We start from the raw sequence: 25,212 nt of genomic DNA on the forward strand, positions 1-25,212 counted from the left end.
GAAAGAAATTATGTGATGCTCCTAGAAGTCTTTCCTGACCTCCCTACTTAATCAGAATCCTTTCTCTATCCTCTTATTCTTTCTCATTGCACCCTGTTCATTTTTTCTCAGTACTTATATTTATATTTATAAGAAACTATTATAAGCTTATTTGATCATTTAACTTTCTGTGGTCATTCTCTCCCAGTAGGCAGTAAGCCTGAAAGGGCAGAGGCTATGTCTGTTTCACTCATCAATACAGTGTATTCTATCCTGCACAGAGTAGGAGGCATACCATCATTATTTATTGAATAAACAGGTAACCAGAATAAGATAGCAACTATGGAGATAGAATGGTGAGGACGTGTGTAAGAGTTACTAAGATGCAGAACTTGATGATTTATTGATTGAGAGAGAGAGAAAGAGAGATTGTGTGGAGTGAGTGTTGAGGGTTAGAGAGAGGAAAGACTGGGTCTTCTTGGGACTGGACTTGATCACTGGATGGCATCAAAACTAGCTAGAGGTTGAGGATGAGTGTGGGTGGGGTGAGATGAGGTGAGATTAGGTAGAATGCGGAGGGTTGGAGTGAGGTGGGATGAGAGAGGATGAGTTCTCATCAGGGAGGTATTACAAACCCAACTCACCCCACAGGTTTAACTCCTCTGCCTTTTACTTGTTGCAGTATGGTTGTCAAACTTTGCTTCCTAGGGAAAAAATCTCCATAGCTCATCCCTTTCCTAGACCATTCAAATCAGAATCTGAGGATAGGAGCTGAGCATCGGTATGTTTACGTTTTTAATACTGATCTTCCAATAAAGGCTTCTGTCCTCTGGTATTCCAAATGAACAGCTCACTTCTTGTCCCTTTATTTAGCAACTCTGGTCAGCTCACCCAGCCAAGTCTCCACTGTCCCTCCTAAGAGGTGTCAGCTAGCTTCTGTTCTTCCTCTTTCCTGGGACTGGCTATGGCACTGAAAACCCATGAGAATATTAGTGCCTCTCATTTACCACTGCTCTGCAAGTATACCACCTTGACCAATATTTACACTTGTAGAGGACCGTACTTTAACAATACATGATGATGTGTTCTGTTTAGAAGGAATAGAGGATCTGGATTACTTGAGTTTTCCTGTTTCCTTTTGAAACTTGGAAAACTTCCAGATAATGATCTTTTGCCCCTATCAATTTTTGTCATGCTTTTAGCAACTTGAGCCTGTAACAATAAGTCAAATGATACAATACACAATTTCTAATTTCTTGTCGTTAGCCAGGGTACAGCTGTCTGACTGCCTGTATGAGATGGGGAAAGCACACCATGAAGTGAGCGCACTGAAACAAAATTGGGCCAGAAGTTATTTTCTGATAACTACAAGCTGCCTAGTTAAGCTACTGAAAGTGATTTGAGGCCTGGGTGTGCTGAGAAAGTGCTGAATGAAACTGTCTCTCATGCTAATATGTTACAAAATCAATAATAGATTTGTTTTCATTCAGAATTTGAATAAAAGTTCACAATAGACACTGTTAGCATTTTATGTTTCCTTATTTGGTTGGGTCCTGAGGATCCTGAAGGCAAGCTATTACCTTTTTACTCTGCTTTATTTTATGGCAAAGCTCCCTAGAGGATTTCTGGAAGGCAAGATGCTCTTTTTTCAGCACAAACCTAGCAAAGGAAAAGAGAAAGGGGCTCCCAGGGGGGCTGAGCCTGCCCCAGGTGCTAAGGCAGGGGGGCTTGGTTTAGTCAAGGACAAGCAATTGGGTGTCTCTGGCCTGCAGCTGCTGTGAGTTCCAGTTGAAGAGGTGGGTGGACAGGGCCGGATCACACAGTGCGCTACTTGTATGCTCCCCCCACCCACCCCTGGCCTCCTTCCTTCACTGCCTCGCGCACACTGATTTCCCAAAGTGTAGATCTGATCATTTGTGCTCCTCACTTAAAAAATATCCCTAGTTCCTTGGGCGGGCCGCGGTGGCTCAGCGGGCAAGAGTGCTTGCCTGCCGTGCCGGAGGACCCCGGTTCGATTCCCGGCCCCAGCCCATGTAAAAAACAAACAAACAAACAAAATATAATAAAACAAGAAAATGTTTAAAAAATGTTTCCCTTTCTTCCTCCCTTCTTTCCTTCCTTTCCTCCCTCTCTCTAAAAAAAAAAAAAAAAAAAAAAAAAATATCCCTAGTTCCTTATTGCCCAATGACTAAAGACCAAATTCTTTAGACTCCCTCAGTCTGGTTTGGAGGCTTTTCTCTTGCTTCTTTCTTATACCAACCTTATTCTTTGGTCAATTTTGCCCTTTTCCAAATGTCCCTTACGCTTCCCAACCACCCTTCTATTGCTTATGCGTTCCTTTTTCTAGAATGCCAATTTTCTTAGGAAGATTTGCCCTGCTTTGAGGGCCTAATTGCCATATGATTTCCTACATCCAGTTGCGCTGTCATTCCAAGTAGAGGTGATTTTATTACTTATACTTGGCCATAATTTAGGTTTTTAAAACTTTGAAATATAATTTACATAAGAAAAGTACTTAAATGTGAGTGTATGGTTGAAATTTCACAAACTGAACATTCTTGTGTAACCAGGAATCAGAACAGTGCCAGCACCTCCAGAGACCCCCTTTCCGGTCACCCCTTCACCCAAGAGTAACTAGACTGCTGAAGTATAGGTTCATTCTGAACTTTATAAAAGTGAAATCATACTGCGTGTACTCTTTGTATGTGGCTTCTTTCCCTTAAAGGTATGTTTATGAACTACGTCTATTTTGTTGTACGTGTTTGTGATGATTTCTTTTGGCTGTATGGAATTCCATTGTGCAAATATACCACAATCTGTTCTACTGTTGAGAACAGATTTGAGAATTCTAGTATATGTCTTTTGGTGAAAGTATGTATGCATTTTTTTGATATATATATCTCATCATATATATATGGTTGGAAATTGAATCTTAATTTCTTATACTCCAAAGCTTAAGCTCTTAACTATTATGCAAAAGCAGAGAATGAAAGAATACATGAGTTCATTTTAAGTAAGCTTATGATTGCAAGTAACCGAAACCAATTTGAAATGGCCTAAGAAAAGATAAGAAAATTTATTTTAAGAATTTAAGGGCCACAGGAAGGAGCTAGCAGTTGGGCCACCAGAAAGGACTAGGACCAGGACTGGAAAACTATAACTGAGAAATTAAGAATTAAAAAATGATTATGATTACTGAATCATTATATAGAGATATATTTTTCTTACTCTCTGGTATATGTGTCCATCTCATTGTTTTACCCTTGTTTCTGTCCTTATGATAGAATATAACACCCCCATAGCTCCCATGTATACAAAATGTGGTTACAGAGCGGTGTAGCAGTGGCTCAGTGGCAGAATTCTCACCCACCACATTGGAGACTGGGTTTGATTCCCTGTGTCTGCCCATGCAGAAAAAAAAAAAGTAGTTACAACCGCATAGCAAGACTGAGACATTTTGTTTCTGATCAACTATATGCAGATAAGTTGGGTATTACAGACTACCAAGATGTTTCCTAGAGGTTTCGGCTATGGATGGGAGAGACATTCTCAGAAGGGGAGTGACTTCTGGGTTGAACAGAACCACAGAGTTCCTTTCCTCTGTCCATTCAAGGCTACTGGAGACTCAGCGCAATGGGGAAAAGTAGGGCAATCCCTCTCCCCAAACCTTCTGCTTTCTGGATTTTTTGTTTGCCTTTGTTTTAGAACACCTATTTAAGAAATACAATATTTTACTAATTTCAAAGATTAGGAGAGCACAGGGAACTTTCTGAAGTGCTGGAAGTATTCGACATCTTAGTGCAAAATTTACATGGGTGTGCATACATTTAAACAATTAAGGGAGCATCAACAAATTGGAATCTCTAACTTCATGCCTATCCCAACACTCAATTGAAAAAGAAACTTAAAAGAACACATGTTCAGAATAGATTCTTTTGACTAATGGATTGGATACAACCCAGCCTGGATGTCCTCAGAGAAGCATATTTCCCACTTGAGACTTGGAGCCTTTTTTTCTGCCTTAAACCTCACTCTAGGTTTATTTCATGAGAAAGAGGCCTTCTTGGGGAGAGGGAAATTAGCATGCATTTTCTTTCAAAGGCAAAGATCTGAATGAAGGGGGATAATGGTGAGCCCTTTTCTCCTCAAAAATGGAGGAGAGACAGTAGGGTCTCTTAATTACCACCACAGACACAAGTTAGAAGCTGTAGATTAGGGATCAGGACCTGAGAATTCTGTGAAACCTTTGTAATTTACCCATGTTATTTTTTGTCACTTCCTATATAGTAATATGGGTGGGACTTCCCACTTTTTCTGTCCCTTCTGGGAGTCATCAGTAAGACTGAAAAGAGAGACCAAAACTGTTAGCATTGTAATGTTCTGCTCCAAGAGGTTCTCAAAGAGATAAATTTGTTTGTCTTACAAGATGTTTCACTGTGAGTATCTGAAGGACCTCAAGTGCCTTCCAAGGTCTAGGAGAGACCCTGAAGGGCATAGGTGGTGATGGGGGAGAACAAAGGTCACGGGGTAAAAAAGTACTGAGAATCCTATGGGAGGGGAAGAGGACGGGGGTCTGAGATATACTGGATGCTGTTGAGGGTGTTTCTGAAGGTTTGAGAAGTGACTTAATTGGAATGTACAAAACAAAACTGTTTTGTACATTCTCAGGACTCTGTAAGTGGTAATGATCATTCACAAGTAATATTTTATTTCTAGAATTTGGCCTTACTAAATGGACTAATTGAGGCCTAGTAAATGGCCTTAATTGGTGTAACTAAGAGGTTTCCAAACCTTGCCATATGTGCTTATCTTTGGAATACCAAAGGGATCCTGGTGGGAGATTGGTGAGATCACATTTGCTCCAGCCCTGCTGAGGTAGGGAGAAAATCTTAAGTGAGGACATGAGAGTCAAGACAGCTTCTGAAATGCAAAGAAAGTAGGCCAGGTTCTGGGGCCAATTGTGAAGAAAATGTAGAACCACCAGTGCTTGAGATGTGACCTTAAAAGGGGGAAGACTTTCCAGACACTTGGAGATCTTTTCTTCACATTTCACTGTAAAACCCCAGGTTCCTATTTCTCCACCTGCCCCATCTTAGGACTGAGTATAAGAATCCTTGGATCTTTATTTTGTTCACTCAGAATAAAAACATTTCTGTTTACTCACAGGTTAGCTTATACCCCCAATCCAGATATTTATATTCTGAGGTCTTTGGTTGAAGGTGTAGGGTCTAAATAGTTTCCACTCTTATTCTTCCAATATTTGAAATTTTTTCTATCATATAAATTCCCTGAGGATAGGGACTTTTTGTCTTGTCCTCCCTTTATCTTCAGGACCCATATAGCAGGCATCCAATAAAAAGTTGTTGAATGAATAAGCACTGTTTAACTTTCTAGCAATTTAGCAGTTTTCCCTCAAATTCCGTGTTCATACTTTGTTCATGTTATTGTCATTTGCATTGGACACTCTGAAGTCTAGAGTTTAGGAATAAAAGACATAGATCTAGAAGTCCAAAAAATAATACACTGTACAGGGTCAGTGTAGTGTTTGTCCCAAAGCAATGCTGCCACCTATTGATCAATAACGAACTTTATCTCCATGTTTTGTTTTTTATTTTTACATTTTATTATTGTAAAATATAACTATATACAAAACAGAGAAAGAAAAAAGCAATAATTTTCAAAGCACACTGCAAGAAATAGTTACAAACCAGATCCCAGAGTTTGTCATAGACTATTATTCCACCACCTCAGAATTTTCCTTCTAGCTTCTCCTCAACACTGGAGGCTAGATGGAATATTATAGTGATTCACTCGTACTTGTTTGTTAAATCCTATTCTCTCTGTTATACTTCCTCCTTCTCTCCTGATCTGTCTCCCAATCTATAGGGATCCCATTCTGACTTCCATGTTGAGAAAGGGTGTTGACACTAAAGGATAAGGGGATGTAATTCATTGATAATCTTGGAGATGCTGGTCCCTCTAGGTTTCAGGACCCTAGGAATCCTCTTGGAATTACAGGTTCCAGGGAAGCAAACCTAGTGCTTATAAATGAAAGATTTATAAAGTCTCAGGTTGACTTCTACATGTTGAAAGTCAACAAGAGTGATATTGGCTGGGGTTTAGCAAGCCATGGTAATCAGCACTGCCTAATTGAAGCTTGCTTAAGAGTTGCCTCCAGAGTAGCCTCCTGACTCCACTTGACCTCTCTTGGCCACTGATGCCTTATTTTATTAGGCAACTTTTAATACCTCTTTTCTTCCCCTGGGTCTGCAAGGCAACATTGATCCCATGGTGCCAGAACCAGACTCATCCCTGGAGCCATGCCCGACACCACCAGGGAGACATTCACCCCGAATGTCATGTCCCCCACAGGGGAGGAGGGCAATGACTTTCCCTTGAAAGAGAGAGACCACATCTGGGCAACCAAGAGGCTACCTAGAAAGAACTCCCAGGTCATGGGCAATCTTATCTTCTCCCCCACAGAAAGAAGTTTCATAAGGGCAAGCCTCAAAATCAAGGGCCTGGCCCATTTTTCTGAGAGTTGGTCATGGTTGAGGGAGGTATCCAGGGCTTTCCAGATGGGAAAGCTCCATAGTTCCATATATACACATAATTTTCCTTTGGAAGGGACTCCACCAGCACCTCCCAATTACCAGCCCACCACGGTCTGAGATGTGTCCTGGCGTTACACAAAGCTACACGGAACTACAAGGCCTCGTTCCCACTCTGGATCCCAGGAATCTGGATTGTTCAAATGAGCTATCCAGACAGGTTGATTTAGATTATGTGTCACAGAAAATTTAGGTTCTGTATAAACCTTTCTGCCTTTGGTCTCATACATACAGTAGGTGAAGATCTAGAGTACATACATTACCATCTTTTACCAAAAAAAATTCTGATTTACCTTAGTCCCAGCCAGATTGGCTTGGTTTTTAACTCTAGTTGAGGCCCGATCTCCCTTTTGGTTGCTTTAACTGTTTTTATACGCAGCTATGCTCACCTTCATGGCTGCAGCAGTCTGGGTCCCAGGTATCACGGAGTTACTCAAAGTCCTAGGGCAAATACCAGCTGACATACATATTGCTCAGCGTCTCAGCATCCAGGAATGCATTTACAACTTCAGATGACGTGTGGCTGCTAGAAGGGCTTACAATCTCGGCTCCAATTTTCTTATAGATATTTTCTGAACGAGACCTTAGTGTATTTGTTCCTTTGTTTCTGGGTTATTTTGCACAATGTAACATCCCCAAGTTTTATTCACTTTGTTGCATGCCTCTTGACATCCTTTCTTTTTATAGCTGCACCATATCACATGATATAAATGTATCATAGTTCACCATTCTGCTTCTCAATCATTGCACAGTCTGGCTTCCTCAATCTATTGGACATCATGGCTAATGTCTCAAATAAACCATGTCTTAAACAGTATCCTCACTTGGTTGTACAATCAGCAGCACTCCCAATTTTAGACAATTTTCATTGCTCTTTACCAGAGTCAAATTAGCGTAATTATGCAGTATCTATTCTTTTGTGTTTGACTTGTTTCACTCAGCATTATGTCCTCAAGGTTCATCCACATTGTCATATGCTTTGGGACCTCATTTCCTCTTACTGCTGCATAATATTCCATCATATGTATATAGCACATTTTGTTTATCCACTTCTCTATTGATGGGCATTTCGATTGCTTCTATCTTTTGACATTAGTGAATAGTGTCGCTATGAACATCGCTGTGCAAATGTCTGCTTGTGTCACTGCTTTCAATTCTTGCTGCATCATAGATGACTCAGTAGTTCATTTTCTAAGGGATAGCTTAGACGTATGTGTATACGTACATGTACACGTACGTATACACACTCCCACCAACAATGAGTAAGTGTTCCAATTTCTCTGCATCCTCTCCAACATTTGTAGTTTTCTGTTTGTTTATATAATTGCTTTTTTTTTTTAGCATGGGCAGGCACCGGGAAATGAACCTGGGTTTCTAGCATGGCAGGCGAGAACTCTGCCTGCTGAGCCTCCGTGGCCTGCCTCTGTTTGTTTAATTGCAGCCATTCTTATAAGTGTGAGGTGATATCTCATGGTCATTTTGATCTGCATTACCTTTATGGCTAATGAAATGAGCATGTCTTCATGTGCTTTTTAGTCATCTGTATTTGCTCTTCAGAAAAGTGCCTATTCATTTCCTCTGCCCATTTTATAATTGGGTTGTTAGTTCTTTTGTTGTTGAGCTGTATAATTTCTTTATGTACACAGGATATTAAGCCTTTATCCAATATGTGGTTTCCAAATATTTTCTCCCATTGAGCTGACTGCCTCTTAACCTTTTTGACAAAGTCTTTTGAGGCACAGAAGAGCTTGATCTTAAGGGGTTTCCCATTTATCTATTTTTTCTTTCACTACTTGTGTTTTAGGTGTAAGGTTTTAGGAGCTACTTCCTATTACTAGGTTTTGAAGATGTTTTCCTGCATTTTCTTCTAGAATTTTATGGTACTGGTTTTTATATTTAGGTCTTTGATCCATTTTGAGTTAATTTTTGTATAGAGTGTAAGATAGAATTCCTCTTTCATTCTTTTGGTTATTGAGACCCAATTGTCTCATGTCTGTTTATTGAAAAACTATTCAGCTCCAGTTTAGTGGATTTCAGGGTCTAATCTAAGATCAGTTGTCCATAGATTTGGTAGTCTATGTCTGCATTCTCGATTAGATTCCATTGGCAACTCATCTGATTTTGTGCCAGTACCATGCTGTTTTGGCCAAAGTGGCTTTATAGTAAGCTTTAAAGTCAAGAAGTAATAGTTCTGCCACTTTGCTCTTCATTTTTAGGATATCTTTAGCTATTCAGGTTTTTTTTTCCTTTTCTAATAAATTTGATAACTAGCTTTTCTAAGTCTTCCAAGTAGATTATTGGGATTTTGATCGGTACTGCACTGAATATGTAGATTAATTTTGGTAGAATTGACATCTTAGTGATATTCAACCTTCCTATCCATGAGCATGAATGTTCTTCCATCTATTTAGGCCATTTTTAAATTTCCTTTAGCAATGTTTTGTAATTTTCTGTGTACAAGTCCTTGACATCCTTGGTTAGGCTTACTTCTAGATACCTGATTCTTCTGGTAACTGTTTTGAATGGAAGTTTCTTTTATTGTCTCTTCAGATAGGTCATTGTTTGTGTATAAAAACATTACTGATTTTTGTACATTAATCTCGTATCCTGACACTTTGCTGAAATTGTTTATTTGCTCAAGTAGCTTTGTTGTAGATTTTTCTGGGTTTCCTAAGTATAAGATCATGTCATCTGCAAATAATGAAAGTTCTACTTCTTCCTTTCCTATTTGGATGCTCATTTTATTTCCTTCTTCTGTCTAATCACTCCAGCTAGGGCTTCTAATACAATATTGAATAATAGATAAGCCATCCTTATCTCATTCCCAATCTTAAGGGGAATGATTTCACTCTCTCACCATTGACTATGATGCTGACAATGGGCTTTCATGTGTAGCCTTTATGATACTGAGAAGGTTCCTTTGATTCCTATCTTTTGAAGTGTTTTTTGTCAGGAAAGGGTGATAAATTTTGTCGAATGCTTTTTCAGCATCAAGTGATATGATCATGTGATTTTTTCCTTTCATTTTGTTAATGTGCTGCATTACATTGATTGATTTTATTGTGTTGAGCCACACTTGCATTCCTGATATAGACCCCACTTGGTTGTGGTGTATAATTCTTTTAATGTGTCATTGGATTTGATCTGCTAGTATTTTGTTGAGAATTTTTGCATCTGTGTTCATTAGGGAGATTGGTCTGTAGTTTTCCTTCTTGTAGTATCTTTATCCAGTTTTGGTATTCGAGTGATGCTACCTTCATAAAATGAGTTAGGTAGCATTCCTGTTTTCCTCAATTTCTTGGAAGAGTTTGAGGAGGATTAGTGTTAGTTCTTTTGGGAATGTTTGATAAAATTCCCCTGTAAAGCTATCTGGCCCTGGGCTTTTCTTTGTGGGAAAATTTTCAATGACTGATTGAATCTCTTTACTTGTAATTGTTTTGTTGAGATCTCCTATTTTTTCTCAAGTCAGTATAGGTAGTTCATGTTTCTGGAAATCTGTCCATTTCATGTAAGTTGTCTAGTTTCTTGGCATATAGTCATTCATAGTATTCTCTTATGATTTTTAAAATTTCTTCAGGATCCACAGTAATGACCCTCCTCTGATTTCTGATTTTCTTTAATTACATCCTTACTCTTTTTTTCTTTATTAGTCTAGCTAGGGGTCCATCAATTTTAATGAGTTTTTCAAAGAACCAATTTTTGGTTTTGTTGATTCTTTCTATTACTATATTGTTCTCCAGTTTGTTTATTTCTGCTTTTATCTTTGTTACTTCTCTTCTTTTATTTGTTTTGGGATTAGTTTGCTTTTCACTCTCTAAATTCTCCAAGTGAGCAGTTAAGTCCTTGATTTTTCCTCATTTTTTTTTTCATTCTTGTTTTTTAATATAGGCATTGAGGGCATGAAATTTCCCTCTTAGCATCCACAACTTCTGATATGTTGCATTCTCATTATCATTTGTCCCCAGAGGTTTACTGATTTCTCTAGCAATTTCTTCTTTGAGCCACTGAATATGTAAGGGAATGTTGTTAAATCTCCATAGATTTGCAGAAGCTCTGTTTTTTTTGGTGATTATTGATTTCCAGATTCATTCTGTTGTGGTCAGAGAAAGTGCTTTAGATAATTTCAATCTTATTAAATTTGTAAAGGCTCAGTTTGTGTCCCAGCATATGATCTATCCTGGAGAACATTCCATGTGCACTGGAGAAGAAGGTATATCCTAATATTCTGGGGTGAAATGATCTAGATATATCTGTTAGATCTAATTCATTTATCAAATTAAGTTATCTATTTCCTTGTTGATCCTCTGTCTGGTTGTTCTATCTGTGGAAGAGAATGGTGTATTGAATTCTCCCACTATTATTGTTGAAACATCTATTGCTTCCTTCAGTTTTACCTATGTTTGCTTCATGTACTTTGGATCTCTTTGATTAGGAGCGTAAATATTTATGATTGTTATTTCTTCTTGGTGAATTATCCCTTTTATTAATATGGTGTCCTTCTTTGTCTCTTATGCTGTCTTTACATTTGAAGTGTATTTTATCTGACATTAGTTGTTCTAGTTTGCTAGCTGGCAGATGCAATATAACAGAAACAGAATGGCTTTTAAAAAAAGGAATTTAATAGGTTGCTAGTGTACAGTTCTAAGGCTGAGAAAATGTCCCAATTAAAACAAGTCTATAGAAATGACCAATCTAAGGCATCCAGGGAAAGATACCTTGATTCAAGAAGTCCGAAGTTCAGGGTTTCTCTCTCAAGTGAGAAGGCACATGGCGAACACAGTCAGGGCTTCTCTCTCAGCTGGAAGGGTATACTACGAACACAGTGTCATCTGCTAGCTTTCTCTCCTGGCTTCTGGTTTCATGAAGCTCCCCGGAAGGCATTTTCCTTCTTCATGTCCAAAGGTCGCTGGCTCGTGGACTCTGCTTCGTGGTGCTGCAGCATTCTCTGCTCTCTCCGGATCTCTCTCATTTTCCAAAATGTTTCCTCTTTTATAGGACTTCAGAAACTAATCAAGACCCACCCAAATGGGTGGAAACACATCTCCCCTAATCCAGCTTAACAACCACTCTTGATTGGGTTACATCTCCAGGGAGATGATCTAATTACAGATCCAAACTTAACAGTATTGAATAGGGATTATTCTGTCTTTACAAAATGGGATTTTGATTAAAACATGGCTTTTCTAGGGTCCATACATCCTTTCAAACCAACACATTAGTATAGCTGCTCCTGCTTTCTTTTGGTTACAGCTTGCATAGAACATCTTTTTTCCATCCTTTCACTTTCAATCTAATTGTGTACTTGGGTCTAAGATGCATTTCTTGTAAACAGCATATAGACAGATTATATATTTTTATTCATTCTGCCAATCTGTATCTTTTAATTGTTGAGTTTAGTCCATTAAAATTCAAAGTTATTACTGTAAAAGCAGTTCTTGAATCTACTATCTTTAAGTTTTTATTTGTCAGATATATATTCTTTTCCTTCTTTCTCTTTTTATCCTTTTAATTACCATTACTGGTATTCTTCAATTCTGTGCCTTCCTTCAGATCTTCCTCTCTTGTGTTTTTTTTAGCTGATAGGATTCCCTTTAGTATTTCTCATGGGGCAGGTCCCTTGTTGACTAGTTCTTTGAAGATTTTAATCTCTCCCTCAATTTTGAAGGGCAGCTTGGCTGGTTAAAGAATTCTTGGCTGGTAGCCTTTCTCATTCGGGATCTAAAAATATCATACCACTGCCTTCTTGCCTCCCTGGTGCCCGTTGAGTAGTCCAAACTCATCTTATGCATTTTCCCTTGTATCAAGTAGATTGCTTTTCTCATGGAGCTTTCAGGACTTTCTGTTTCTCTTCAACATTTGAAAATTTTATCAGTATATGTCTTGGAGTAGGCCTTATTGGATTTATTCTCTTTGGAGTTTGTTGAGCCTCTTTAATTTGTGTACTTATTCATGCATAAAGTTTGGGAAGTTTTTCCCAATCCCATCTTCAACTAACTTTCCCAGCCCCTTACTCTTCTCTTTTCCTTCTGGGATGCCATTGATTGTTATATTTGTGCACCGCTTGTTGTCCATCATACCTTTAAGATCCAGCTCTTTTTTCATCCATCTTTCTTGCCATTTTTTCTTTTGTGCATTCTAGTTCAAGTGTTCCGTCTTCTAACTTACTTATTCTTCCTTCTGCTTCTTTGAATCTACTATTATGTGTCTCTAGTGTATTTTTAATTTGATCTACTATATCTTTTATCTCTGTAAAATCTGCCATTTTTCTATATAATCTTTCAAATTCTTCTTTATGTTCTTCTGGTGTCTTCCTGATATCCTTCATTTCTTTATAAATATCCTTGAGTAGTTCCATATTCTGTGTCCCCTCTGATGTTTTGATTTGGTCATTTGGCTGGGCCATTTCTGCTTGGCTCTTCATGTTCTTTATGATTTTCTGTTGTGTTCAGGACATTTGATTATTTTAATAAGGTTATTTTGCAAGTCGGTTTCCTTCACTTGCCTAAAGTTTTGTATTTATTTGGTTGAGGGTTTCCTTTTGCACTTGGCTTGTCAGTAATTTCCCACCAAACTGAAGTTTGATCCCATGTAGGAAGTATAATTTTAGTTAAGGGTCTATTAAAGCTAGGTTGGGGTGCATGGATACTTCAGGGACAGAGTGCCCACATGCCACATGGAAGACCCAGGCTTGATTCCAGACCTGTGTGACCCCACAAAAAGAAAAAATTAAATAATAAATAATAATTTAAAAATATATAAAAATACCACCAACAAAAAAAGCAACTCACCAGTAGTAGGCCCCAGAGTCAGAAAGAGACACCTCAAGGTATATTGGGGATGAATTCAGACTGGTGCCCATAGAAGGAAAAAAAAAGTTAAAGAAAAAGTAAACGAATACAATAAAATAAAATAGAATAATAAAAATAAATCAGTGAAAATGTAAAAATATAAATAAAAATAATAGAAAAGAATATATATATATAAATATATAAAAGATATATTAATAAAAAGAGGGAAAATGAAAAACCTAGGGGGATAGGGAGTCTGCCTGTTGCACTTACTGCATCCTTCCAGCAGGTGGTGTTCCCAAGGCGCCTCCTCCCCTCAGGCTCCCACCTGCAGGGACCACCTGGAAAGATGGCGTCCCCAGCAGGGAGGCCCTCAGGCTGTGACAGCGGGTCCCAGTGTGCAGGACTGAGGAACCAATCAGTACCTTGCCTGATGGGATGGGTATTTCCGGTACCCAACCAAGTGACAACTCCCAGCACCTAGGGACATGGCTCTTCATGTCAGCCGGCCTGGTCTGGAGTCCTTGTGGGTGCTGCCGGCTGTAGATCTCTGCTCAGGGAGGTTTCCCCAGCCAGCAGCAGGGGTGGGCTGGAGTGGAGAGGTTAGCTCCCTCTCATGTGCACCTCCCTGTGTTCCACCGCCTACCCCCAGGGGAGGTCCCTGCCAATGCAATCCACCTGCTGTCCCTGTCCCAACCCCCCCCCCCCCACCATTCTCCTTCCCAAAAGAGGACCCTTCTCAATCACTCACCCCCTGGGACTATAGTCCTGGTCATTTTCTCCCCATTCCTTATACTATCCCACAGAGCAGGGGTGACTTCTGTCCGCCCTGCTCTGCCATCTTCTGAGAAGTCCTATCTCCTTATTTTATCTGTAAGTCCTAAATGGGGTTACCAGAAAACACCACCTAGCCATAGGTCAAAATAAAACTAATGTTAATTCAAGTCTTACTTCGCCCCTATTCCACCTTCCCCAAAAGATACAGCTCACAGATTTTAAAAAGTATACTAAAAAAGCAAATAGGTGATGAGAATTTTCTCCAGAAAGCTGGGTTCATTGTCTTCTATATTTGCTTGAGAAAAATTTCCACTTTCATTGTTCATGGCGTTGACAAGATTTTAAGGTCAAAAATTACTTTTTCCTTCCTTTATGGTAGGAAATTCTCCCAGTAAATCTCATATTTAATAGGAGAGATGTGTTTCCATTATGCTTTTTTTTTGCATGGGCAGGCTCCAGGAATCAAACCCGGGTCTCCAGCATGGTGGGTGAGAATCCTGCCACTGAGCCACTGTTGCCCGCACTGTATTATGTTTTGCTTAGCAATATATTAATATTATTTAATTTCCATTATTCAATTATATTATTTTTATGGTTGGGCACGATAAAATTTCACTTTAGTATGCAAGTAAATGTTTTTGCAAATCGCAATTAAGGGAAAAATAATATTTTTTTCTGAAAAATACTAAAATAATACTAATCATACATGAAGGAAACTGTAAAATAAAAATAATACTAGTAAATATCTTCCATAGATGTAGAAAAGTTGACAATTTTTAGTGCATCCTTCTTTTGTTTGCTTATTTGTTTATCAATTTGCCATTCATTTTTTAGGAACCTCCCATATGCTAGCACTATGCTGGCAGCTGAGAATACAAAGGCAAACAATGCAAAGTTCCTGCCTGCTGAGGGATCACACACTAGGGGGATAGACAGACACAGAAACAGGTAATTATACTACATTGTAGCAAGTATAGTAGCCAAGATAATATGGGAACACAGGAGAGGTACCTAGCTGAAAGATGAAGAGGAGGAAGGCTTTTTTGGGAGGAAAGCTGAGTCTTAAACTACAGGTAGGCATATGCTTAGCAAAGGGTAGGGAGACAGGGGCAGGTGAAGGGCTGGTATGGCTTTTGAAGTGTCTATTTCCAGTTTGAGTCATCCCGTAGGAATTGGAAGCAGGTTCTGAAGTAGGGGTATTGGTTAGAGAGTGAGACAGAGGTTTAGCCTGTCATCCAGAGAGATTATGTAGCAAGAAAAGACCCATAGACCCATGTGGGTAGAGAGAGTAGCTCACAAAGGACTTCCAGCAGCCAAAATCATACATTCCCAAAGAGAATCAGGGAAGTTCACTTGCAGAATCTCAGGCAGTTATCCACAGATCAAAGACTGCAGACAGGCAGGCTTTAGGCCAAATTGGTGAAAAGTCTCATTTTGTTTGGCTCATCGATGCTTTTAATAGTTTTAAATAGTTGTCAATATTTAAAAGTTGAGAGATGTCACATAAAATCTGAATTTCAGGCTTCCCTTGAAACGTTGGAAAATCTGGCTATATAGAGAATGCAATACCTCCTAACAGTGGAGGAACTGCCTTTTTTATGTGGGGCACATGCTCTCCAATTCTCCAAATGCCTAGTGTATGTTAAAATCATGGGCATTCCTTATTAATTTACGTGACCTGCCTGCGGGATTTGAATTAGAGCTCCAAGAAGGTTTGATCAACAAGTATCAAATATGGCAGAGAGGTTTTCTGATGGTCAAGAAAACTTCTCCTACTGCTGAATCAGGAGATTATGAGTGGTGACCTGACTAACCTTAATAAGGGAAGGTTAAGAAGGTGATAAAGCACAGAAGTAAGGTTGCAACTCTCATGGGTTAAGCAGTGGCCAGGAGAAAAGGAAGTGGATGGTGAATGTAGAGGGGTCAGCAACTTTTTCTGAAAAGAGTAAAGATTTTCAGCTTTGCAAGCCATATGGTCTCTGTCTCAACTAGTCAACTCTGCTGCTATAGCCTGAAAACAGCCACAGACAATACAGTAAGCCTGTGTTCCAAGAAAACTTTATTAACAAAGATAGGCAGCCGTGGGCTGAAGTTTATCAAATCCTAGATGGGATATGGCATGCTGGGTCAAGGGATAGAATGTCATGTTGAGAGGAAACTGAGCAGGTCTGGAGACACTAGGGAAGGGGCCCACTGAGAGGAAGAGGTTGAAGTTAAAGGAAAATTGTTTAAAGACTGATGAAGCCATTTTCCAAAGGAGCAGGAGGGAGATGTGGCAAGGTCTCTGAAGGTGGTGAGAAGAGGAAGACCTTGTGTGCTGATGCTGGGGCAGAGGAGGCAAACAAGCTTGGAGGGTGCATGGGTGGTATGAGGTAGGGCATTGGTAGTGCCATGGTGACCTTTTTGTAGATAAAGGAGGCAAGATAGTTAACTAAGAGCCATTGAGACAATGGGGTGGAGAAGCAATCAAAGACTAGTAGAAAGATTGGTAAACAATGCCCAGGGCTCAGGTGAAGTCAGAAACCACAAATTAATTGATCATGGATTCAGTTTGTACCATGGTGTAATTGCATCAGCAACATCAGAGTTTAGAATCAGAGAAGGCAGATTGCAGCATCAATCCTTGGTTTTGATTCTTCTTCTGGTGAGAGAGTAATTTAGGACAAAGAGGCCTGGGCTGGGGAGTGAAAGAAGAAAGGCCCGATTGACTATAAAGAATGAACGGGTCAAAGAATTAGGGATTATTGTGAACAGATATAATAAGTATGAAGATGGGGAGAGCAGAAAGGACTGGAGGTAATAATCTGAGAATAGACAAGGATTTCTGAGTTGGGGCATTTCTAGGATATAAGATGCAGGACAGGCTCCTTGGATTAGAGGACTGACATGAAATGCAGCAAAGGAAATTCAGGAACTATGAAGCAAAATTGTTTACTGGCTCTCTGCATAGAGATTGAAATCTCTCCTATGTAGGGGTGGAGGGGATTTTACTCAATGACAAGATAGTAACCTGAGGGTCAGTAGATGATAGCAATGAAGAGGAGAGGAGGTGTATCTGGATGTCATGGACATTAAGAAGAGAGAGCAATAGCAATAGTACTCATTCCAGACCAGCAGATGCCTGCCTGGTGGCCCTGCTGAGCAAGCACATCTGTTGCCAAGGAGACCAGTTCATCACCATCTCCACATACATATGAGGCAAACTGGGGCTGGCTGTTCAAGATAATGGAAGAGTCTGCTGTTTACGGCTAACCCTCCCCTTCCTCAATGCAAATCCTGCTGTGAGCTTTCTCTTTCTCTTCTGTGATATAGCCCAGTAAATAGAAAAGATGTTGGCCTTCTCTGTCTACACATTGGCTACCTGCTTCCTTTTGCTCATCTTTGATTTTGTCGAAGTTGTGGCTCCAACCAAAATCTCTCTTCCTTGCACTAGCAAGTGGAGAGGCAAGCACAGTGCCTGTCCATATGCATCCATGGAGGATAGCCAAGTGTCTTTTTAAATGACTGTATACTCTGCAGGGGCTATAAGAACTAGGTCCTGGCAAAATCCATTTAGAATCTCCTGTTAGGGACAATGCAAGGTGGACAGTTAGCGATCACTCTTCACCGGGCTCTGTCCTGAGCCAGGCCTTAGACCAGGATTATTCAAGTGGAGGATTCAGAGAAATGTCTGAAGAGAACCTTAATAATGGGCTTAATGAAAGAAGATAACTACACTCTGTGAAGCTTAGTTAAACTGCATGTTTAAATATGGATGCTAAAGGTGCGTCCATGTTTTCACGGCATTATTAACCATCCTGTTCAGTTTAATAATCCCCCTTTATCCTAAAAATTGAAAGCAGAGGCTGTTACTCTTTGCTTTGGCACCAGGCATGAGCTGACCCTTTGGTTCAGGAGAGGAACAGCAGCACACAGGAATTAATATTGAATGTGCCAGAACCCAAGCTGGGCCCTTATCTCTTGAGCCTTAGAAACAGAAGTGAGTCAGCATTTATTCATCAGCAGTTGCATCTGGAAGGGGAACTTCTGGGTCAACCATTTAAAGAGAAACAGCTGAGGAAGGAACCCTGCCTTCCTCGTGGTTCCCTCTGCATGCCTTGGGCATCAGCCGGACTCCAAGGCTGGCATTTCCCCCACTTCACTTAAAAGCTAAACCCCATATCTGTGAAAATAAAAATCCCTGAAAATAGTCAATTTTCAAAAATTTGAAAATAGTCAATTTTCAAAAAATTGCCCAATGTCTGGGCAAAGTACCTGCAAGTGGGAGGGGCCAGTCAGAGAATGCCAACCGTTCTTGATTCTTGGAATGGGGTACACTGGCCCACATCCTCAGGGGACAACCAAATTTCAGCTTTCAGCTTTCAGCTAAGGTAGGAAGTGGGGACAGCTTTCACCCCTAGTTCTCATTTTAGACAGAAAACTATCCTCATGGTGTTAACATTTTGATTTTTGGCTTTTTGTTTTAATAAGTCTCAAACCTATCCCCCCAACATATCTCTAGCCAATATCTCTCATTTCACTTCCAAGTATTCATCTAGTAATACTTAATAGAGATGTTGTGGTATACTTAGGCAAGATAATAGAAACAAAGCTAAGAAATTGTTGCATTTTTATTTGATAATGTCTATTTTCTGCAATATGAAAAAAATGCACCAGTTTGGTTTTCAACCTAAAGATGTGCTTTGAAAATTTGATACATAACAATCACCTGGAAGCCTTTAAAAAGTATTGGGGCTCAGGCCACCGCAAGATCAATTACCTCAGAAAACAAGGGGGTAGGAACCAGGCAGCAGTATTTTTATGTTCACCAGATGATTCCCATATACAACCAAGGCAGAGAACCATGGAGGAGTGCCGCTTACCCAAATAATGACAGGTATCTCTATTCACTTCATTGTATGTTCATTCATTAGCACTCTGAAGGATTATTTGACTATTACGGTGGTATTTAGGGAGCCTAATAAAACCATAATCACTGGGGCACAAGCAGGGACAAGAGCCAGGTGGGAAAGAGAGGATTAGTGTACCAGAGGGGAATTTCTGTTAGTCATTAAAATGGAAGGAGCCCAAAGCATGTGTCAAAGTCAGAGGTACCAAGCCCTAAGTCTAGAGAACTGGAGGATGGCATATGAAACAGTGGGTCTGGTATAAGTGTGGAAAATGCCAAGGAAGTTTCCTGGGATGATTTTTCTCTGCAAATGGATCCTATAAGCCTGATGTAGTAGGATACTTGGGTAAGCCTCCTCTAATTAAAGGAACAGGAACACATGGACAGACCACCAAATTCTTTATGTCTCTAAGGTAATGGCTTAGAATGATTTTTTTTTTCTATCTAAAAGATTCTTTTATCATCACTTTGTCAAAAATAGAACCACATTCATTCATCAAATATGTGTCATGTGGCTTTTTGCTAGATATACCACCAGTTGCTAGGGATGCAAAGATTAACTTGGGATGTATTCTATGCCTTTAAGCATCCATAACCTAGGTAGGGAAATGGATGCATAAATTTAAAACATTTTTAATAAAATGTGGGATAAATCTATGCCAGATTTGGATAAAGTTCTTTGAGTCCAGTTTTAACCCTAAGACATCAGCCTTCATTCTGATTTCACTGTCTTTTTCCCCTGGCTGTACTTAGGACATTTTTTTTTTAACTAATGAATGAAGACAACAATTCTTCTGTTGGTTTGTCTTATTATTCTCATTTGAGCGAAGTATAAAGTGAATTACAGGAAAGCTATGAAGGGGCATGAAGCTTATACAATTATGATCAAGTTTGGTACTGTTAAAAAAAAAAAAAAGCCCTGCCCTGCCTTAGACTTCCTAGTTGGCTGGTCCTCCACTTACCTTCCTTCAGAAGAGTTGTTAGCCTGGCAACCCTTAACAATTGCAAAGTTTGGGATTTCATTCTTGATAAGTCCAGAATCCCACCTGGTAACTCAATGACTTATTTTCCCCACCTTTTAAAATGAAAATTTATTAGATTCAGTACTTTTACTGACAAGGTTCTTTGCACAATTTTAGCTAAATACAGTATCCAGACTCCAGGACAGTTCAAAGTCCTCTCCAATGGTGAGTGTGTTCTTTAGCTAAATATTAACTCACAGATATGGTCCCATCTTGAGCTATAGAGGGGAATAGCCCATCACCCTAAGTGTTAAACTTTAGTTTCCTAGCAAACTAAACATATAAAAAGCATGTTTATTTCCTCTTTCATAAACGACTTCTGGTCCTCTCAGTCCATTTTATAGCAGGGTGCCTGAAGCATAGTTATTCCACTATTGATCATCATCAAAAATGTATCACTCTGTGGGGAGACTTAAATAACATTTTTTTATATCTTGTCTTGATTGTTCCTTACTTCGTGACTCAATTGGAACGAACTGCAGGCTAATTTGTAGAGCTCAATATAGACCTTTGTTATTCTGGTGAGTATGCTCTTTTTTGCAAATAGTATATGTGTTAATTTTGAGTAGGTAAATGAGCAAAAAAAGAGATTTTCGCTTTCTTCCCTTGGACATTTGAACCAAATCTACACACATTGTGGGTGCTTGAACAGAATGGTCCTATAGAATTGAGATTGAGGAGCAATTTTTGGCCACGTGCACTGAGTAGGAGAAAGACTGTCTTCTAAGAGAAGCAGAAGAGTGGGGTAGATTTGCAGAGGTGAGCAGAAGAGAGAAATGCAACTCTGGAGAGAATGGGAAAATTTCCTCATATCTCATTCCAGTTTTCCAGTTTGCATGAGACCAAGTTGTGCTTTGGATTCTGTGAAATTCTCTTTCTTTTCAGTAAACCTCTTTGTGGTTGTGTCTACTCAAATGGCTTTCTGTTTCATTTGCTAAAACAAATGTAAGCCTGAAATTAAATCTGTTGTTTCACTTTATCTGCTATATTCAGTTTTCTTATCATTATTGTTATTATTTTTTGCAGTTTTCTCAGGCATCATTTTCCTGAGGCTTTTTCCTGTGGTCACCTCTCTCTTCTTTCCTAACAAAAAGCAATTCCAGTTGCATTTTTTACATGAAGAAGGGGTGGTGGGCTTTCCATGCAATTCTGGAGCCATCTGGCATGGATAGATTGTTTTGGGATCAGGCAGTACTCCTTCTAGACTATGCAGTTCCTTTGCGTTGGACTCCTTTGCTCCAGGTAGACTAAGGTCCACACCTGGGCATGGGGCATGGCCTCCGAACAGGCTGGATTTCAGTTACACTTCCCTCTTGACTGGGCAAGAAGGGCTAATTAAACCAACCATATACTGTAGTTCCAAGTCAAGATCACATCCACATCTCCCAGGTAGTTGTGGAAGAAAAGAAAACACCCACTGTGCTGGTTTGAAACTGTGTGTACCCCAAGAAAGCCAGGTTCTTTAATGTTGATTCAATAATGTTGGTTGGTATATTTTTGATTAAGTTGTTTCCATGAAGATGTGACCCACCTGGTTATGGGTTTGATTAGGTGGTTTCCATGGAGATGTGTCTCCAACCATTCAAGGTGGGTCCTTGCTGGAGTAACCAGTAAGTGTGAACCATTATGGATGTGGTTAAGAGTGAACCATTTGGTAATAGCTTCAGAGCTGACACAGATGGAGGTGTTTGGAGATGCAGAAAGAAAATGCCCCCAAGGAAGCTTTTTGAAACAAGAAGCTGGGAGAGAAAGCTAGCAGACATTGCCATGTGCTTTCCCAGCTGCCAGAGAAACCTGAACATCATTGGCCCTTTCTTGAGTCAAGGTATCTTTTTCTGGATGCCTTAGTTTGGACATTTTTATGGCCTTAGAACTGTAAACTTGTAACAATAAATTTCTTATATAAAAGCCACCTCATTTCTGGTATATAGCAGTTCTGGTAGCATTAACAAACTAATACATATACTAATCAAAGAAACAGAAAACCCAATATGAAACTAATAAAAGACATCTATATCCTCCTTCTGACCTTAAGTGCTCTGTTTGACTGGACTTTAACAGTTTCATTTGTTTCCAATAATGAAAACCTTAAAAATATAAAAAGGAAGAATAACAGAATTACTTAAAGCCCCATCACCTACAGACATTTTAAATATAGCAGTTAAAAGAAATTCTTCATTCTTTATAAGGTACAGCCCAATGTCTTTGCATGGTAAAACCATACTTAATATAACCCGCTCCCCACTTACCTGTCTCACACCATTTGCACTCTCTCTTTGTACTCTCCACTATGTTATTTCATTTCAAAGTGAAGTTTTAATTTTAAATTTCTTTATTTCCATTCAAAGTTGTCTTCTTTGTCTTCCATGTATATTTTTGCTGTCTTCCTGTTTACATTCAGAAGATCTGTAACACCTATTGGAATTTTTTTAATAAACTTTCTATTTTGAAATAATTTAAAACTTCCAGGACAGGTACAAAAATAATGCAAAACCCATACAGAGATCTCCAACATACCCTGACCCAGATACCCATATCTACCAATTTTAACATTTTGCCTCATTTGCAATACCACCCTGTCTGTCTGTCTATCTGTCTATCCATCCATCCATTCACATATCTATCCATCTATCTATTTTCTAAACATTTGAGAATAGGTTATATACCTCATGCTCTTTAAATTCTTTTTACAAAAACATTTGTATTCACACATCATACATTCCATCCTAGATATACAATCAATGGCTCTTGGTGTAATCACATAGTTATGCATTCACTACCACAATAAATATGAGGACATTCTCATTTATCTGAAAAAAATCCCATACCCCTTATACCTCCTATTATCGATGCTTAGCTTTGGTGTAGTGTCTCTATTACAACTGAGGAAAGAATATTATAGTGTCACTGCTAACTATAGTTCTTAGTTTGCATTAATTGCAATTTTTCCCTATACCACACTATTATTACCACCTTGTAATAATCATGTACATTTGTTCTAATTCATGTAAGAACTTTCTTATATTTGTGCAATTAGCCACAGTCATTGTCCACTATAGGTTTCTCCATGTTATACAGTCCCATGTTTTATCTTCTAGATTTCTTCCTAGTTACATACATGCCCCTAGCCTTCCTTTCAACCATATCCACACTCAGCATTGTCAGTTACACTTGCAGAATTGTGCTACCATCACATAGTATTGTGCTCTCCATTTCTAAGCATTTACAATTAACCATGCTATAATTCTTTACAAGTTAAGCATCATCCACCCAGTTAGTGTCTGTCTTCCTTATATCTCCTGGTAACCTATACTCTAGACTTTAATACACAGAGTTTGGTCATTATAACTGGTTATATTAGTGAGAACATACAATATTTGTCATTTGGCGTCTGGCGTATTTTGCTCAACATGACATCTCAAGGTTGATTCATGTGGTTGCATGCATCAAGACTTCATTCCTTCTTACAGATGCATAGTATGCCATCATATATATGTACGACAGTTTATCCACTCATTCATTGATGGACACTTGGGGTGTTTCCATCCAGTGACAATCGTGAATAATGCCGCTATACATCAGTGTGCAAATGTTTATTCTTATCCCTCCTTTCAGTTCTTCTGAGTATATACCTAGTAATGGGATTGCCAGATCATATGACAGTTCTATATTCAGTTTCCTGAGGAACTGCCAAACTGCCATCTAGTTCATCGTTCAGGATGGATCCTAATCCTCTTACTGGAGTTCTTTATAAATGAAATGAATTTAGAGAGAAGAGAGAAAGCCATGGAAGAAAGAAGCTGAGAACTATGAAACCTAAAAGAGAAGGGAGAGACCAGCAGATGCCATATGTGCCTTGCCATATGATATAGGAGTCTCTGATCACTGGCAGCCAGTGTATCTTTTAAAAGATACAGATTGGCAGAATGGATTATGACATATGATCCATCTATATACTGCTTACAAGAGACTCATCTTAGACAAAGAAATTGTAAGTAAAAGAAGGAAAATGATCTTCCTTGCAAGCTGTAATCAAAAGAAAGCAGGAGTAGCTACACTCCTACACATATCAGGCAAAACAGGTTTTTAATGTAAAGGTGTCATAACAAACATATACATATTAATAAAAGGGACAATTCACTAAGAAGAAGTAGCAATCATAAATGTGTATGCTCCTAATCAAGGAGTTCCAAAGTACATGGGGCAAACAATGACAAAACTGAAGGAAGCAATACACATTCAACAATAATAGTGGGAGACTTCAATACACCACTCTCTGCAGCTAGAACAACCAGACAGAGGATCAACAAGGAAATAGAGAATTTAAACAATCTGATAAATGAATTAGACCTAACAGAAACATACAGATCTTCTCTAGTGCTCATGGAATATTCTCCAGGACAGATCATATCCAGGGGCACAAAGCAGGTCTTTATAAATTTAAAAAGACTGAAATTATTCAAAGCACTTTCCCTGACCACAATGGAATGAAGCTGGAAACAATAACTACCAAAGAGCCAGAACTTTCAGAAATATATGGAGATTACACAATACACTCTTAAATAATCACTGGGTCAAAGAAGAAATTGCTAGAGATATTGGTAAATATCTGAAGATGACTGATAATAAGAATACAACATATCAGAACTTACAGGATGCACAGAGACAGTGCTGAGAGGGAAATTTATTGCTCTAAATGCCTACAATAAAAAACAATAATGAGCAAAACTCAAAGAACAGCAAAGTAACCCCAAAGCAAATAGAAGAAGAGAAATAACAAAGATTAAAGCAGAAATAAACAACTTAGAGGACAAAAAGCAATAGAAAGAATCAGTAAAACCAAACATTGGTTCCTTGAGAAAATCAATAAACTCAATGGACCTCTAGCTAGGCTGACAAAAAAAAAAAAAAAAAAAAAAGACAGAGGATGCAAGTAAACAAAATCTGAAATGAGAAGGAGGTTGCTACTGTGGATCCTGAAGAAATAAAACAAATCATAAGAGGATACTATGAACAACTGTACACCAACAAACTAGACAACTTAGATGAAATGGACAAATTCCTAGAAACACACAAACAACCTACACTGACTTGAGAAGAAAGAGAAGATCTCAACAAACCAATCACAAGTAAAGAGATTCAGTTAG

The 25,212-nt window shown here is 38.9% G+C and overlaps 1 long non-coding RNA gene across 3 annotated transcripts in view; it reads left to right on the forward strand.

The window, feature by feature from the left end:
* The first annotated feature begins 2,549 nt into the window (after positions 1-2,549).
* LOC143686122 (uncharacterized) overlaps positions 2,550-25,212 on the forward strand; it is a 42,049-nt gene continuing 19,386 nt past the window's right edge. For all 3 annotated transcript variants that reach the window (XR_013176920.1, XR_013176921.1, XR_013176919.1), the window contains exons 1-2: positions 2,550-2,704; positions 14,990-15,103. This is a non-coding gene — a long non-coding RNA (uncharacterized LOC143686122). The remainder of the gene's footprint in view (positions 2,705-14,989; positions 15,104-25,212) is intronic.

Source organism: Tamandua tetradactyla, chromosome 1 (genome assembly GCF_023851605.1).
Source record: "Tamandua tetradactyla isolate mTamTet1 chromosome 1, mTamTet1.pri, whole genome shotgun sequence".
In the NCBI taxonomy this organism is placed as follows: Eukaryota; Metazoa; Chordata; class Mammalia; order Pilosa; family Myrmecophagidae; genus Tamandua; species Tamandua tetradactyla.